Here is an 18,428-nt window from a genome sequence, read left to right on the forward strand (position 1 = left end):
CCCCATCTCTCAAAGGGAGGCATAGAAATATGTGGGACAAGGGTTGCAAACCCGGATCCGAGGTCCCAAGGTCCTCTGCATTTGGGAGTTGTCCCGCCACCCGCTTTGTGAATCACTGTATTTGGGCCTCATGATAAAAGACCTCAAAATCTGGCACTGCAAAGCCCCCCTTCACCCTGAGCCTCATAATGGTGGTGAGCGCCACTCTGCGCCTCCCTGTAACCCATAAAAATCATGTGATCATGGTGTTGAGCCTAGCAAAGAGTTTGCGCAGGATCCAGAGTGGTAAGAAGCCAAAATAACAGAGTAGTCTAGGCAGTGTGACGATCTTAAGTAATGCCACACGACCCGCTACCGACAGTGGGAGGGCCCCCCAAAACTCAAAGTTACTTTTGGTGCCTCGAATCAGTCGCCCTATGTTACCTTCTAATAAGTCTGCGGTGTTGTGGTATATCTTAACACCCAGATAGGTCAGGCATCTGTTTTCCCAACCACACCACATCAGTTGTTTCTAGTGGGCCAACCCTTCCCGCCAGAGCAGGGAAAAGGTGCGTCATGGTCAAGTTGACTTTGAGTCCTGCAACTCTTCCCAGTCTACTCAAAAGATCTTTGGCTCCCTGCAGGACGTCCTCAGAGTTAGCTAGGAACATCAGGAGATCATTCACATATAGCGCTAGAAATTGGGGTTGTCCCATCATGTCTAAACTCTGATAGTAAAGGCCTGTTCTTGCATGCACAGCTAGAGGCTCCACCCCCAGCGCAATCAAGAGGGGAGACAGTGGCCATCCCTGTCTCATTCCCCCGCCCACTTCACAGGCCTCTGAGATCAATCCTCCTGTGCGAACTCTGGCAGTAGAATTCTTATAAAGTATCGCAGTCCAGACTACGAACCCTTCCCCAACCCAAACGTTCTCAGGACACTAAAAAGATACAGCCACTCGAGGCTGTCAAAGGCTTTCTCAGTGTCGTTCAATAAAATGCAAGCCTTTTCTTTGTTATACGTGGTTGCATCCAGTAGTCTAAGAAGTCTACGTATATTCATGGCTGTATTCTAGGAAGGAATAAAGCCTGCTTGGTCCACATGTACAAGCGTTGTCATGTGAATCTCCAGTCGGCCCGCTAAGATGTGACTTAATATCTTATAATCTAAGTTGAGCAGGGGAAAGGGGCCAATATAGGTCAGGCATCTGTTTTTCCAACCACACCACATCAGTTGTGTCTAGTGGGCCAACCCTTCCCACCAGAGCAGGGAAAAGGCACATCATGGTCAAGTAGACTTTGAGTACTGCAACTCTTTCCAGTCTACTCAAGAGATCTTTGGCTCCCTGCAGGGCGTCCTCAGAATTAGCTAGGAACATCAGGAGATCATTCTGATATATCGCTATAAATTGGGGTTGTCCCATCATGTCTAAACCCTGATAGTAAAGGCCTGTTCTTGCATGCACAGCTAGAGGCTCCGCCCCCAGTGCAATCAAGAGGGCAGACAGTGGCCATCCCTGTCTCGTTCCCCTGCCCACTTCACAGGCCTCTGAGATCAATCATCCTGTGCGAACTCTGGCAGTAGAATTCTTATACAGTATCGCAGTCCAGGCTACGATCCCTTCACCCAATCCAAACGTTCTCAGTACATTAAAAAGATACGGCCACTTGAGGCTGTCAAAGGCTTTCTCAATGTCGATCAATAAAATGCAAACCTTTTCTTTGTTATACGTGGTTGCATCTATTAGTCTAAGAAGTCTACGTATATTCATTGCTGTATTCTAGGAAGGAATGAAGCCTGCTTGGTCCACATGTACATGCGTTGTCATGTGAATCTTCAGTCGGCCTGCTAAAATGTGACTTAATATCTTATAATCTAAGTTGATCATGGTGAGGGGCCAATATGCCGTACGATCCCAAGCTGGCTTGCCAGGTTTTAGTAGCGGGATGATTACCGCTTCTCACGTTGAAACGGGTAGATAGCCATCCTGCTTCGCTCTATTATAGAGGGCCATCAGCTGGGGAGCCAATATATCCAAATATGCAGATTAAAACTCAATTGGGAGCCCATCCGTCCCTGGGGTCTTGTTTCTGGCCATGTGTTTTATGGCCCCACGTACCTCTCCAAGTTCAACGTCCCTTCCCAGGGTCTCTACTGCCTCTGCGTCAATGTGAGGAAGTTCTATATCCTCCAAGAATCCCTCCCCCTCTACCACTGTTGGACTTAGCTAACTCTGGTACAGGGCAGTATAATATCACAGAAACTGGAGAATAATGTCCTGCTGTCCATAATAGGTCTCCTCATCCCTCTCCCGCAGTTCCCGGATCGTCGTCCCTCTGCATGCCGGATTAGCACGCCAAACTAGTAGTGCTCCAGACATGTCTCTCCCAGCATGGGCCCGAACCGTTTAGGCCCTGTAATTGAAGCATCGCAGCCTTTCCACCTGCATCAACAGCGTGTCTGTCGACCCTCTCTGGCCTATCTCGTTCTATGTTCCGAAGCTGCTGTTCCGCTTTCTGGATGTCACTCAGGAGGACCTTCCGTACCTCCACCGCATTTCCCAAAACATTGACCCCTAATAACGGCTTAAAAAGCATCCCATTCAATGAGTGGGCTAGTTGCTGTGTTGGCATTAGGCAGGAAATAATCCTCTATAGCAGTGCCTATTGTGGTTCGAAACACCTGATCCTCCTGTACCTCCGTTCTCATCTGCAACTAGGGATTGTAGGCCAAGTCCGTACCCAGTCCAAAGATACCAGAAGGGGATTGTGATCAGGTATCGTCAGAGTTAAGTATTCACTCAGGGTGATCCCACCATGCACATCCGTTGAGCATGGAATTGAGTCCAAGCAGACGTGCAACTCATGTAGGGCAGAAAAATAAGAATAGTCTCTCTCCCCTGGTTGGTGACCCCTCCAGGTATCCGTCTACCCCCAGTGATGCTGCCAGTCTCACCTAGACTCTGCAACTCTATGTGTGGGAGTGTCAGGGAGAGGCGGGTGGGAACGGTCCAAATTGACATCAGCAATACTATTAAAATACCCTCCTAGCACCAACCCAGTCAGCACCTGTGCTTGTGTCTGTGAGACTTGTGCCAGAAATGTAGGTTGATCGACATTAGGGGTGTATATACTTCCTATTGCTATATCTCGTCTGTCTAAGCTCCCAGATACCACCACATATCTGCCCTCTGGTTCTAATATTTGTCTGACACATTGGAAAGGGACTCCCTCGCGCACCCAGACCAGGTTCCCTCTGTCAAAGGTTGAATATGTAGTATGAAACACCTGCCCTCTCCACCGTCACTGCAATGCTGCCCCTTCTTTCTGCATTAGGTGGGTTTCCTGTAGCAGTGCGATTTGCACCCCTCTCCTGATCAGATTTGTGTTTATTTTATGACATCGAATAATGGTGTACATCCCCCTAACATTCCAAAAGAGACATTTAACACCTATGGTGGGTCCCGAAGTATGAGCCACAGACTTTCTCGGATGAGCTCCCCACTAACGATATGCCTAGTCCCAAACCAATTCCTCTCAACCACAAAAACTCCCCAACTCCCCTTCCCCACGACATGTAAACACAAACAAGTTCCCATCCAAACTAAGGCACAAGAACAGTGAATCATGAAAGTGGTGAAGCGTAAGCCGACCCTCTTGAACCCAGTTCTCCCCCAGCCCCCCCCCCCCCAATCATGGATATCAAATAGTGGCCCCCATTGTTCCGATTGTGTCCACAGGGAATAAACGCAAGTGTTAATAAAGGACATCTCCCATCAATAGACAATCTGTTTTCATACGACCTGTTATGTGGTCTTCAGATTATGTCATCTGCAGTTTGAGATGTAATGTCCAGGAGTTTGGTATCTGATGTCTCATGGACACTACTTGACCTTGAGCCATCCAATTTGTTCAATTTGTGGTCCGTTATAGCACTGGTTGGGCTTGTGTCACCATGGCTAATCTCCCCCACCACTCATCCAGCTTTATCATGCTCTAGCTTCCGTCCGGCAGGGGCAGGAGCCCTCCGAGGAGGTGAAGGAGTATCCGGCTCTCACCGGGGTGAGCCCAGTAATGAAGTGCGGGCCCAGTGGTTCGTCGAGTCACCAACCAGTCCCAAGCTTCATGCTGGGTTGCAAATAAATTCATAACTTCATCCACAGTCACTCGGAGGCATGCAGGGAACAACATAACATAGGGGACCGCAGCTGGTGCAGGTTCCGCTTAACAGCCAGGAAAGAGGTTTGCTGTCATTGCGCCTCTTTGGTGTAATCCATCACCCTACTGTTTGCAATCTTCAGGTCCTGTTTCTCTCAGGCTCGTTGGAAGAGGTAGTCTCGATCACAATAATGAAGCAGCTTCACCACCAGCTGGTGGGGAGGAGCTCCAGGCTTGGGTGGTTGGGTCAGAAGCCTGTGAGCGCACTCAAGTGAATAAAAGGGGGAGAGGCCCTCCGGGGCCACCTCTGCCTTTACCCAAGCCTCCAGAAACTGAACAGCATCAGCCCCTTCTTCTCGTTCCGGGACTCTTACTATGCCCAGATTGTTTGTTCATGTTTGCCCCTCGGTGTCTTCAACCCCCAATTCTAATACTTTGATCTTGGTTTCAACCTCTTTCAGGGCACACTGTAGGGTAGAGACCGCCTCCAGGACTTCCTTCATAGCGTTCTCGTTGATGATCACTCTCTCCTTTAGTTAACAGTGGTCATCTTTTAGCAAGGTGTGATCCGTCCCTATAGCGTCAATTTTTGTTTCCAGCGCTTCTCTTGAGGAGGTAATGGCCTGCATGATGTCGGCTAGGGTGGGGTCTCCGGGAGCCCTCCCTGTTTGCCTCCCGGGCACATCTTCGTCATCTTTAGTATGTTGCTCCGATTCTCCTACTTGCAGGACCTCAAATCCCTTCCTATTAGAGACTCTCTCCATCTGGATCCTACCACACTGAGTCGCAAATTGTTGTGGAGTCCTTGCAGGTCGTCAAGGTCACAGACAAGTATGGAGATTCAGGCATCTTGTAAGGGATCTGTCAACATTTGCTCCTCTGCGTCCGCTCCTGACGATCTACAGGTGTGGTACCACCACAGCGCAGTCTCCATTGGCTTGACCTTTCCGGTATTTAAATGAAGGACTCCTGTGATGTTTTGGCTGGCGAATAGTGATAGTGAGTCTCACCGGGGCTGTCAGCATCCACCTAGGTTATTCCACGACGGCAGCAAATTTCCAAGCATATGGCCAACGCCAGTTAGAAGTCTCTCATCACTCATTTACCTGCTGGCCTATACTTCCAGTGCCTCCACATGCCTGCTGTCACCAAACAGAGCCTTGTCCATTTGCCCCCTTACTGAGTAGTATCACTGGTCGAAGACCATGCCACATGACTCGCCTGTCAGTGGTCACCACAGTGCCTCACAAAGATTGCTCCACAACAGTCCAGTGTGCGTCGCAGTCCCTTGCGGTAGCAGAACATCACTATGTGGCAGTCTACTCCCCACTCAAGTTGGGAGCTCAGTACAGGGAGGTTCCAGCCTCTCTCCACTTCATCAATTCTGCCTGCAGGAGCTACACAACCACCCCGCCCAAGTCACCTCCCAGTCCTTCGGGTACGCAGCAGGCTCCGGTCTTGGTGTTCCTTCGTTGCTATTGCTCCTGCCACATCTTTAGTGTCACAGCCCCGGCTCCAGGGCGGGCATTTCAGCTGCTAATCTGCACTCCCACAGACAGCGGTCCCTACCACGCTGTTGGGCTCAGCTGACTTCTTACTTCCTCACAGGGTCTCGACATTATATCCCGGATCCGCCATCTTGGGAGCGCTATGCGATGAAAGGGTGCACTGCTGGCTTCGTCTCTCCTGTGCCCTCAACCCAAGACTTCACCTCTGTGTACCCCCATCGTGGGTCGAGTCCCGGCACTTCACACAGCGGTTCAAATCCGGGACACCAATCTCCCGTTACTGCAGTAAATGGAGATCTCCATTACAACGCTCGGCCGCCATTTTAGCGCCGCCGTTGCCGGAGATCGAGCGGGGCACCGATTTGCTCTGAACTCCTTCTCACGGCACCAATGTTCCTCAGCAGTGATCCCATGATGGCAGTCGTTCTGGCAAAGAATGCACGGCAAGGGCCCCCCTCAATGTTGCAGGATTTTTAGTAGTGGAGGGAGGCCACAGAGGACCTCCGAGGTACGCTTCTCCCTATATCGGCGTCAAGCCACACTCCCCTATTATTTTTAAATTATGGACTGAAGTTTGAAATGTAATTACTAAAATTTGTACTGTACATGATGTACTTTCAAATAAAATAATTATTTGTAGGACATTTGTTTTTTCATCTCCACTATCAGTTTCTCACATGAAATTATTCGATTTCTTTTATGATCCTCTATCAAATATCTCACCTCCAATTGAAAAGATGCAAACATCCTACTTGAATATAAATAGTAAGTATGGATTATTGTTTTGGGACTGGGAGCTAATTTGTCTATTTTTCAACTTAGAAAAACATAATTAACAAGAAAGTTTCCAACTGTCCTTGATCCCTTGATGTGTTGTAATACTCTTCCACCATTACCATTCACTTATGTATTATTGCTTCATATGTAGCTCAATTTTAATTATCATTTTGTTTATCTTCAACAATGCTGATACATGATTCTCTGTAGGTATGTAGTGAATAACTCTTTCTTATAATAGATATTTAATATTATTTTCAGTACTTTTTTTGTTTGCTTTCATTATTTTTGTTAAATAAAGGCAAAATCTATTTTGTACACATATAGGTTCAAGAATTCCATGTGAAAGTCCATTTTCTTGGGAGGTGATACTGTTTTGGGTAAACACTGAAACCACTTGGTCATTTATTTACCTGGTGTTGAATTGCCTTCTCATTCTGCTTTCCAGACCCCCCGGAAACGAGATGCAGTGGTATTACCCCAGCCTATGGAATGAGAGTTTTGGTTGCCCAATATTGGTAATTTCTTAAAAGATTTCAAATGAATAACTTCAGCTCGCTTGGTAATCATTCTTTCCAGCATGACCTCCCCTAAAGTAGAGTGCTCTGTATAAATAAAACTGTGTGTCGATTTTAAATTGCACGTTGTTGTACCACACTTTCTTTATGTTGTTCTTGTACTGGTTTGTGGTGTCTTTCTGTTTTCCCCACATAGCTCACTCCAACATACTGCTGCAATTGGACCTTTCACTTTCAGTTCTTGGTCTCAACTGGCCATGATTGAAAGGCAGTAGGGCCCGATGTATCAAAGGGTTTTACCCATTCTGTGTCTATGGGAAAATGTGTTCATACATATGGCCTTAAAACTTCAGCAGTTTTAGTCTAGCGACATCAGAAAGGGTGAGTACGTCTCCTAAAACCGGAAAAAGATCACAGTAGGAGAAATATCTGCTGCAGAGCCTATGATAGGAATTCTTTTGGGAATGATTCAACCATTGATTAGTCCATGGTAGATAGCTTGGTAAATAACAGTTTTAAAAGTCAGCTAGGAACTTCTAATCTTTCCCTCTTGCATTGTATGTTATGATTAACTGTATTGCGACAGATTATTCTGTCTGTTGCTTCGTGTCTTATGACAATCGCTGGTGTTTTTTTAGATCAATGTTCTAATTCGCTGACTAAATTGTTGTACATACTGCTTTTATAGTCATTTGCTGTTTGTTTATGCCTCTTGATGCCTCGTTTAGTTTGTTGAGTACTAGAAATACAACAAATGAAGGACAAATTAGTACTGAGAAGAAGAGCAATTAATAACGAAATCAAATTAATTCCACTTAAAGAAAAACAAAAACGCTCCCAAGGGGGCTTCATCATTCTTTACAAGTAAATAAAAAGTCTGACTGGAGTTTCTAAAACTTGCATTTGTAAAGTGATTAAAACAGAGCAAGATTGTTTGTGCATGAAAATGCGGTTGCTATTGAATACCCGATCTCTGAAGAACCACCACGGCCTGAATTACACGTCAGATGCAGTGTCCTTATTTGCCTCATGGTGCACCATTAATTAGGTGTTTCAGCACAAAGCAGGACAGTGCACCAGATTACACAATGGAATGTGCTGTCTTTGACACAGACAAAAGCTCTCAGAGTGTTTGCATCAGTGAAAGGCAGGGCCATGGTGAAATACCAGTTCTGTCTTTAACTAGATGAAGATTGGTCTCTGTTTAAAGTAAGAGAAAAGAATAACCTCGAAGACTGGGGTAGTCCATTACTGCACCTACCGACAGGGGGATATCTGGGTGTTCTGCTGACCCTTATTCCCATGTCTTGGGGTGCTCTCGGGGTGAAGTGACAATGCTCTGCCTGTTTGTGGAGAACATCAGTACACCGCCGAGCACCCTCTTTGCTCCTATTCCAGCACCTGTAATACAGTGTGGGTATTCCCCACTTGTTTGGGCCATATGAGAGCACCCTATTCTGATGATGCCAGTGCAAAATGTGTACCAGTGTTATTCCTAATATAGATGAAGCTGCACGAATATCAGAGGCCCCTTCTATAATACCAAGGTGCCTTAGGGCTCAAGAAGTGGGTGTAAACACCTGTGACAAGCCTATGGCCATTCTGTCAAGTGGCCCTAAAACCATTTGTAACGCCTTTATTGGACCAGACACACAGGATACAGGACAGACTGAATACCATTCACAAAAAGGAACATTAAAGAACTGATGGAAAATGATATCTCTGCCTGTAATTTAAAATGTTTCTATTCACAAATATTCCCAAAAGTACATATGTAACACTGTGCAGATGAAGGTTTTCTGGAGACCCCTTTGGAATTTCATGTGACATCTCCTGCAGGCCCCTCTTCCTACAGTGCAAGAATCTTCATAACATAGTTTCCAGCACAGTAGGAATGGAAGCAGCTAAGAAAATGCTATTTCTTTTCTTTTTACATGGTGAAACATTCCCCCAAACCTTGCCCTGACATCCACAGCAATGGTGAGAATGGCACATTTGCGTTCCAATCGCAAAAGGGGAAGTGCTCCAGCCTTTGACTGGATTACCTTTCTATATAAGGTTACTAGGAATCAGATCTAGCTTCTAAATACCCACAAATATACACATTAATAGGCATTCACAATCTGCAACTTCACACCTTTTGAGTGGAATTTACTACTTCACCTTTCTCCAACATTATGGTATAGAAATCCACAATAGTCAATGCATTTACACCTGCCAGTAATCCTTTTAGAAGTTCCTTGCAGTCATTAATGAGCTGTTTCCAACTATAAATGTTTGCTTATGGCTGAAAATTCCTCTTCTATTAAGCCCTCGTATATTCGAACTATGCCAATATAAGCTGGCACGTAGAGGTTTTTGGATCGCTCCATTAAGAGTTTTAATGTCATCTGGAGAGAAGATCTTCAAATACAGTATTGTCTGCGTACATAGGGTATTGAATGTTTGACCCATTCGGAATAGCAGTTAGTGGTTCCATGAAGAAATTGAAGAGCGTGGGCGTGAATGTAGATCCCTAAGGTACCCCAATAGTGACCGTGGTGCTAGCAGCCAAAGATTGGTTGACTTTGATTCTATGTGTTTGGTGGTGCAGGAAGGAGGAGAACCAGTTTAAGACAGGAGCAGATATCCCCATCCTATATTGAAGAAGGTAAATCAAGTTATTATGTTTGATAGTGTCAAAAGCAGACAACAAGTCCAGAAGAATTAGAAGACAAGGTGTATCTTGATCCAGAGCTCTCAAGATGCAATCCGCAATTTGCGTAAGGATTCTTTCAGTGCTATGACCTGGTCTAAGGCCTGACTGATGTCGGTCTAGCAGCTGAAATTTCTCGATGTGGTTACATAGCTGGGTGTGACCACATTTCTCGAGAAACTTTGCTAAAGACATGATGCTGGTAGTCAGCCGGTAGTTATTGGGGTCTGTTAGGTCTGCTTTGGGGTTCTTGGGGATAGGTGTGACTTGCCCCATTATAAGACAGTCGAGAATACTGCTGTGTAAGAGAGAGTGTTGGATGATCTTGGACCACAGAGAGAGAATGGCCGGGATGAGGTCTTTGAGCAGCATAGCGGGAGTCGATCTCTGAAATGGTTGGATGGTTGAAGAGATGAAAATTAATGTGATACCTCCTCCAAATCCAGGAGTATGAAGGTGTTCCAGCACAAATTGTTTTTGGGTGTGTACTCTGTGGGGTAAGGCAGAGTACTCACTACTGCATGTACTGTCAAACCCAGGAAGCTCAAAGACAGCAGGTTAGCGGCGGCACGTTGTAGTTCCCGATCAATACTTCTAGACTTTTCCAAAAGTGCGTTGAGAAATATTTTTCACTGGGGCCAGCAGTTTTGATTGCAGGAGTAGGATTAGCCTGTTGTTTGATGATATCAAACAGTTGTTTGGGACGTTTTTTAGCGCTGTCAAGCTGAGCTCTGAAATGATCTGATTTAGCAATGCGAATATGTTTGTTATAAGAGCTTCTCTTCTTCCTTAACTGTTTGAGTCTCCGGGTGGAGGGGGCATTTCTCGAATGTCTCTCAGAGAGCCTTAAATTGCGTCTTTCATCATTAAGGGCACCATTGAACCAAGGTTTGGATTGTTTGCAATGAATCCTTTTGAGTTGTTTAAGGGCTGCAGAGTCGAGAATGTTTGTCATGGTGTTGACATAGCGATCAGTCAACTCGTTCAAATTATTCATGTTAGTGGGAGGTTCTAGAAGATTCTTGCTCAAGTTGGTGATGTTGATGTGTCTCAGGTTACAACTCAGTTGCTTGTTTTTGAGCGGTTGACCTTGTCTGAGCAATACCTTTTCCCTGATGTGAAAGTAGATTTGGTGATGATCCCACCAATCGCATGGTACTATGTCATCCTGTTGAATGATATTATCTCCAGCTATATTAAAGTTGAGGGTAGCACCCTTGGAGTAAGTTGGTCCATTGCAAGCCTGTATATAGTTGAGGTCGGAGAGGAACGACTTAAGGGATCTAACTAGTGTATAATTTGTGTATTTCCAGTGAAGGTTGAAGTCACCTAGGAAGATATGGTTGAGGTGGAGGGCTGAGCTAGCAGAGATGGATTCAATCAGTTGCTCTACAAAGTATAGGTTATCCCCGGGGGATGATAGATCGAGTGAAGCACACAGATCATCTTGCCCTTGTTCCAGATTTCAATGACTAGGACCTCACAGAAGGACATCATATCATTATGGGTCTGCTTCAGAACGAGGCTAGAACAATGGATGCAGGCAATGTCCCCCCAGATTCAATAGATCTATTGCATCTGATAATGTCATAGCCAGGAGGAATTAAGATATCAAGTATACAGGAGGAGGAGTCATTAAGCCACTTTTCCATAAGAACCAAGAGATCTATTTTGTGTGATAAGATGAGTGCAGAGAATTCCGCCGCGTTTTTGACTGCTGATCTGCAGTTGAGCAGCATCAATTTGATATGAGAGTTTGTGGTTGCTTCAACTTGGTGCGACGTGGCGATCTGAAGTAAGTTATCCTTAGTCATGGATCTAAAGTTAACGCTAGGTTCTCTATCTGGATCAGAAGTGATAGTGAGTATGATGCTAGTAGGGTCCTCAAAGTCATCATATGAAAGTGAGAGAGCGAGCGTGTCTTCCTCAGACATCAGAGATTGAAATCCAAGGGGTCTAGCATGGAGGTTGGGAATAGGGCGAGAGGGCCAGTGTGGGTTACTAGGATAAGTCTCAGAGGACCTTTCCAATCCACCACTTAGAGTGGATGCTAGGGGCTTAGGGAGATCAAACTGCGGGTGTGGATGGTGTTTGCATAACTTCTCATTCTTCAATGAGCAGTGTAGGAGGGTCTCGAGGTTATCCTTTACAGTAAGGAGGTCCAGCTTCAATTCAGCTAGTTTTTCTTCAATCCGGTTGTCACCGTCATGGACTCGGCCAGAATAGGATGAAGTGAGAGGCCCCTTCTCCTCACTGTGCTTGCACGGGGAGATGGACGCCTGTTTGTGCTCATTTATGGGCTTCAAGTGTGGGGTAGTATTGAAATTGCAGGTGTTATGTATCTTGGCAGGGGGTTGGGGAGAACACCTTTGAGTGTGCAAGTGATGGAGCCCAGTGGACGAATCCTGTGCAAAGGAGGTAGGGATATATGATGCAGGAGTTTGAGGAGGGTTCATAGTAAGCGCGGGCCCTGATGTAGTGTCCAGTGTAATAGGTGAAGCGGTAGAGGAGGAGGGAGAACATGAAGGGGTAGAAGAGGCGGATGGACGTACAGGGTTTAATTTGTAAAAGAAAGCGTGCCGGTGCCCGAAACTCTTCTCATCCCTTGCAGAGGCAACTAAGCATCAACACGCTAAATGCCAAGGCTGGTATTCTTATACAACCTCATGCTTCTTTAATCCACTACCAGACATCCATTGCCCTTCATCTCACCATTGCAGGTTCCTGCTTTCTCACTTTGTTTCTGTTTTCCATCTTTGTCTTTCTGATTGGATGTGGTCTTTCTCTAGGATAAAGATGTAATTCAGCAGCAGCAACATAAATCTGAGGCTTTTATCACGGGCAACCATTTGCATCATCGAAAGATCCTTGGACAAATATCTTTGAATTTCATCCAAAGTATGGCTACATCTCCAAGGGGATTCCTTTCAGGTGACGCATTTCAGTGGTCCCCTTTTCTTGGGCAATGCCACTCTCCTACACAAAACCAGCACCCTTGCACAGACACAAACCCCATTGGTGGAAACACAGAAGTCCCTAGACACACTTACACATATATATACTTACAATTATAAACAAGCATGCACACATTATGGTCCTACAGCATTGGCACGTTTCTTGGATTAAGCATTTCAAAACACCTTAACACATATTTTCAATCAGACAGATGTACACTGCCAAAGAGTGGTACATTTTTATTGACTCTTAGTTGGTCGATATCTATCCAGTAGATTCTAAGCAATTACCAGAGCCACGCCTTAATATAGCATCAACCCGCATATCCTTTTGCCTCTCCTTATAAAAACTGCCTATGAAGATCAAGGAGCTCTAATAAAGAACTAGAATGTTCACCTAGCTCACAGTATGTGATTGCACGGTGATGCATGCTGCTGGAGAAGACTATTTGAGAATAATTCACTTTCCAGTGCCGAAGGCTGAATACTTACCAGAAAATGTCTCTTGCTTCTGCTTCTAGGACTTCTTGAAATAAACAAGCCTCCGAAAATATATTCAATTTGTTGTATTTGATAATTGTTCAAGTGCCAAAATTGTGCAGTCTTACAATTGAGGGGAAACGGGTGCCAAGGGCCCATAGGGGCTCATCAGAGGCTGTCACTGCCAGGTTGGGAGAGCTGTTAGGAGATGCAGCAACTGCCACAGCCTCAAGCGTATTGAACCTCAATTCTGCACCTTGCCAGGGTGAATCTCAGAGAATGATGATTTAGAGATCTTTCTATGGGGAATCAGTAGCTGAGATAAGGCAACCTGGTGTAGGCATCCAGGTCTTGGAGTAACATCATTAACTGCAGCTGCAAATGCAGGTACAGGCCTTTACCAAGACTTTATTTTCATTATCAGGCTCTGGGAGTCAGTCAGGCTTGGACCCGGAGGACCACGAATCAGAGGTGATCGTACGAACAAGCAAACTTAAGGACTGGCTGCCAGTCCGAGCCAAGCTTGCAGGGGGACATCTGGCCCGAGGTGGAATGGTCAGTAGGCTGGAGGTGGCTCTATCATAGCCACTCAAATAGAGAACCTGGTAACACAAGTCTTCATGCAGGGGTCTCAGGATTCTGCGTTGTCTGTACTGACAATGAAAGATGAGCAACTATGGGATACCAATGGCAAGGAGCTTACCTGGACAAATCCCACTCCTGCAGTTTTGGGGGTAAATTCTGCTCCATCACAAGTCAGTGGAAGTAGAGCCCCAGCATAATCCATCTCCTCTATTACCCCCTCTACCAAGTCAGGCTTATACACTCTGGCTGCTATTGATGAGCTTTTACAACAACACAGAGAAAAGTATCATTAGAACTCACTTACACTTAAAACTGCTCACCTAAAGACACAAGTTGTCCTGAGTAAGCTTTCTAGGAATATGAATACTCTCAATTCATATCAAAGAAATGTAGAGAAAACGCAAGAGACCCTTCAGACCACCGTAGGGGAAGTCAAAGCTCAATCATCATGGCACAAGTCTCAAGTGGTTATGTTTTCATCAAGGTTCCCGTCAGAAAAATGTGACGGTACTCAGCATTTCAAACGGTTGATGAAAGGGAGAACCCCTGAGTTTATATAGTTCGCCTCTTCTGGGAGTGCTTGCCTGCATTGAATGATTGGGACATGTTTAGCATGATCCAGGGATCTCACTTTTTTCCATTTTGTTTGCCTAGGGAGGATTCACCGCCTCACTACCCATGGGCAATATTTATTTATGTTAGTAATTTCCTGCTGAGACAAGAGATCTTCTGGGAAGCATGTCCAAGGTCACTGATTAAAGCTTCTGGAGTCAAGTTCTTTGTCTGATTGATTTCTGCCATGAGACTGTAACTAAGCGATGGCAGCTCAGAGAGCACATTCCTGTGCCTCAAAAACGTAGGGATACCGTCTCGCTTCTGGAACCAGCTGCTCTACACATCAAGTCTGATTGCCAAATGCTTTTTTGTTTTGATGCTCCTAAGGTGGTATAGTTACTGAAGAAATGGCAACAAGTTACATGATTGGCTGCTGCCACTGATTTCTCTCTAATATCTTGCCTCCAGGGTTTCTCTAGTAACAGACGCTGACTTAATGACAGATGGACAGACTTGTTGCCACATGTTGACTGTGAATTTTCTTCTTGTGGGTTTACCTTCTCTCCAGCACTCTTTTTCCGTCTCCCTCTTTGCTCTTAGGATCTTCTGGGCTCCGGTCTCTGGTTATCTTCTGATATCCTCCATACTTTCATATGAGTCAGCATGCTTTGTCCTCTAGTATCTCTTGTTAGACCTGAGGGCTCTTGTGTGTTTTGTTATCATTCTGATCACATGAAAGACCACCCAGTTTACACTATGCATAGTCTACGGCTCTAACACGGATCAAACGTGTCTTTTTAACTGTAGTCTGTTAGAACTGGAATTTCTTGTTGGCTAAGACTTGCGCCAAAGCCAGGCAGAAACCACCCCTCTAGTCAGGGCAAGGGAGTTACACGCCAAAGATAACTCCTGCTCACCCCCTTGGTAGCTTGGGTCCGAGCAGTCAGGCTTATCCCGGAGGCAATGTGTAAAGCATTTACGCTCCCACAGCAACAACATCCCAGGCACACTACAAAAGGAACTCCACACAAGGGTTATATAAAAATCGAATTTGTATTCTCAAAACACATTAGATAGTAATCACACAATATACATTGTGCCAAATGGCACGGGCAATATTCACAAGGGATTATTTACACAGGGCCACGTAGGCCACTGTTAGGATCAACACTTAGCAGAAATTGGTACAAGTAAAAATAGACCATAAACCTACAACCAGTAGCCACTGGTAATCACTGTACTCCACCTCAACCTGTAACATAACTTCATATTATGCACAGTCACATCAGGCGCAAATTACATCCTGCGCCATCCTCACCAGCATAAACACATTATGCAATCTCCTCACTAGTCTAAACACATTAGACCCTACCTCCTAAGTATAACTCAGATTAGGGGCGTAACTCACACAGTGAAACATAACCTCACCAGCATAACCACATGGAATGCAAAATAACCTCATAACCATAAACCACATTTTAGAGGTATCCGTTACAGGGTGCGCAAAACATACTAAACGCATTACATTTCCTAGCACCACATTTAGAGCACATCAATCACATTAGGGCCTTGTTCCCTATCCATATACCAGCCCCCTGGCCAACTGGCCATCTCAAGAAAGGGCTCAAATGGCCTGTGTCAAGAATGTCAGGTTGCGCTACCAGCGAGGCACCAGTTAGGGGTCCGCCATCTACGCAAACCTAAACGTTGCAGCTGCCCACTACTTGCTGGGCAGCTGAGGACAATAACAGAGCGTAAATGCTGCAGCTGGCACTAAGTGCTGTGCAGCTGTGGAAGGCCTGGCACCTCTGTGCCACTACTGTCCCTCTCGGGGACTCTCACTGGAACTGCACCTAAATGGTGTAGCTGCCCACTACTTGCTGGGCAGCAGTAAATGATAGGAACTGCTGCATGGGCTCTCAGTAGCCCTTGAGACAAACTGTGCCACAGGCTGGAGCCCTCTAGGCTCTGTCCATCATCAGCAACGTGTTGGAGCTCTCCAGGCTCTAGGAACAGCTTAGGGGCGGTGGAGCCATCAGGCTCTAAAATCAACAGCGCCCCAGGAGCCCATTGGCTCCTTAAACAATCAAAGGTGCCCCAAACGTTGGAAACATGCATAGGCTCTGGGAATGAATAGGCCCACAAGTGTTGCGGAGCCATCTAGGCTCTTGACCTCAATAGAGCATTTGACCATATTTGCCCCGTTGGAGCCACGTAGGCTCTGAACCAGAAAACATGTCCCCATAGGTTGGAGCAGCCCGCTGCCAACGGGCCGCTCTGAAAACTGGCACTGCAATTTTATGGGCTTGGGGGGGGCGGGCACTGACACCCTGCCCCGACACCAACCCCCTCTTAACAACAAAGTGTCGGCCCCTCTGGGCCCGAGCAAACACTTGGGGCCAAACGTCGGAGCAGCCCTCCGTAGACGTGGGGCAGCTCCGAAGAGGCACCGACAAGGTGCCTCTACGTCCCTCCCCCAGCCAGCTTTTACTCACCGGCTGCTCTCTCCCGCAGGTGACGTCTCCTCTTTGGGGCCTGCGGGCGGGACTCGGCCTCCGGGGCTCCCCTCGCTCATGGGAGCCCCACTACACATAACAGAGCGCTCCAGGATGAGGCGCCTCTTCACCCGGTCCCCCATCTCGGGACAGGGACTTTGCCAATGGAGCCCGCGAGGCTCTGCGCTGCTTCTCCCTGGCCGGGGGGGGGGGGAGCGGAAGTGGAGCCTGTGAGGCTGCGGCTCGCATCATTAGCCCTGCCCACAATCAGGCGGCTGGCCGGACATCTCCTTCCGGTGCTTCTCCCGGGCTGCAGCGGTGAAGCAAGGTGTACCGTGAGGGGTATGCTTCCTCCTCTAATTTGAATACTGATCCGAGCAAAGTCACGGGGAGGGCACCACTGCACAGGGACCAACAAGTAAGCATGGGCACCTGTGGCCATTTCACCAACAGGCACGAAAACGGGGTGGGCACCCGTGCCTAAATAATTAAATAAGCGGGGTGGCACCCGCAAGGGAAAAAAGAAGGGGGTGATCCCCCAGGCAGGGGAAATCCCTCTCAAAAAGGGCTGTAGCATCAGCGCTGTGCAGCCTACACGCTTTTCCTCGTATATCAGGGAAAATTAGGCAGAGTGCTCACAGGGCGCTAGGGAGCACAAGTCCAGGAGCAAAGAGTTGGAGCCCAACAGCTCCCAGAAAAGAAAGGTCCTCCAGGCATCCAGGAGCAGGGCAGGGCCCAGGGAGGCAAGCCTTCCCCTGGGCCCCAGCAGCAGCACGCCCCTGGTAATTTCAAGTGCAAGACAAGAACATTTTCCATTGGGTTACAGCCCCTTTTTATACATAGAAATCCTTTGTTAACAAGGTGCAGGTAAGGGGCGAAACAGATGCAACTGGTTCTTGAGCACTTTGTTTTGCTGGGTCAGGGACATCAGACACACCACAGGGGGTGGAGCCAGCATTGTGGAGGGAAGGCCCAGCCCTATTCAGGTGCCAGGTGCACTCCTCACTCCCACCAACATGCAGATCCCCCCATTCACCACCGGCAGACCAATCCTGACTCCTGGAGCCAGGCACACCAGCCAGCTCCAGCCAATCACAATCCAGACAGTCAATTCACAGTTATTGCACAGACATGCCAACTTTTAGAAGTGGCACTTCTCCACTAGACACAATAAATCTGCACACATCATCTCGCAGCATTTAATCTCACGTGTTCGCACATACCAAACTTGACCCTGCACTTCCCTCACATCAGGAACTACCATGGACACACATAGCCCCATAGATTTCGTTGCCTTTCTGCTGCTGACCAGACGCTGGGATCACCGTGCTGCCGGACTTGCTGAACTTTCTTTGCCTCCCGTTTTCAACAGCTCGCGGTACCCGCTGCGCGGGTCCCGCTTCGTTGGAGGTCATCCCTGCTCAGTGCCACTGCTAAAAAGCATTTTCTGGGTGCTGGGACCTGCAGGGCTGCGAGCGTGTTGTGGGCGCAGGACTCCAAGTCCCAGGAGCGCCCACAACTCCCAATTGCCAACAGCTGGGACGCTCTCCCTGCAGGCTCCTCCCCTTCCTACTCAGGCAGTACATCTTTAACTAGAGTGTCCCGCTGCGCGGGAGCACGCGGGAGCGGCCGGGAGAAGCCCGGGACAAGGGCGGGACCGTCTGTGGCCGTCAAGGGCCAAAGGAGGCCGGGCTGGGCCAGTCCCCTGATATTTGCTTAACGGA

This window comes from Lissotriton vulgaris, chromosome 11, assembly GCF_964263255.1.
Source record: "Lissotriton vulgaris chromosome 11, aLisVul1.2, whole genome shotgun sequence".
Taxonomy (NCBI): domain Eukaryota; kingdom Metazoa; phylum Chordata; class Amphibia; order Caudata; family Salamandridae; genus Lissotriton; species Lissotriton vulgaris.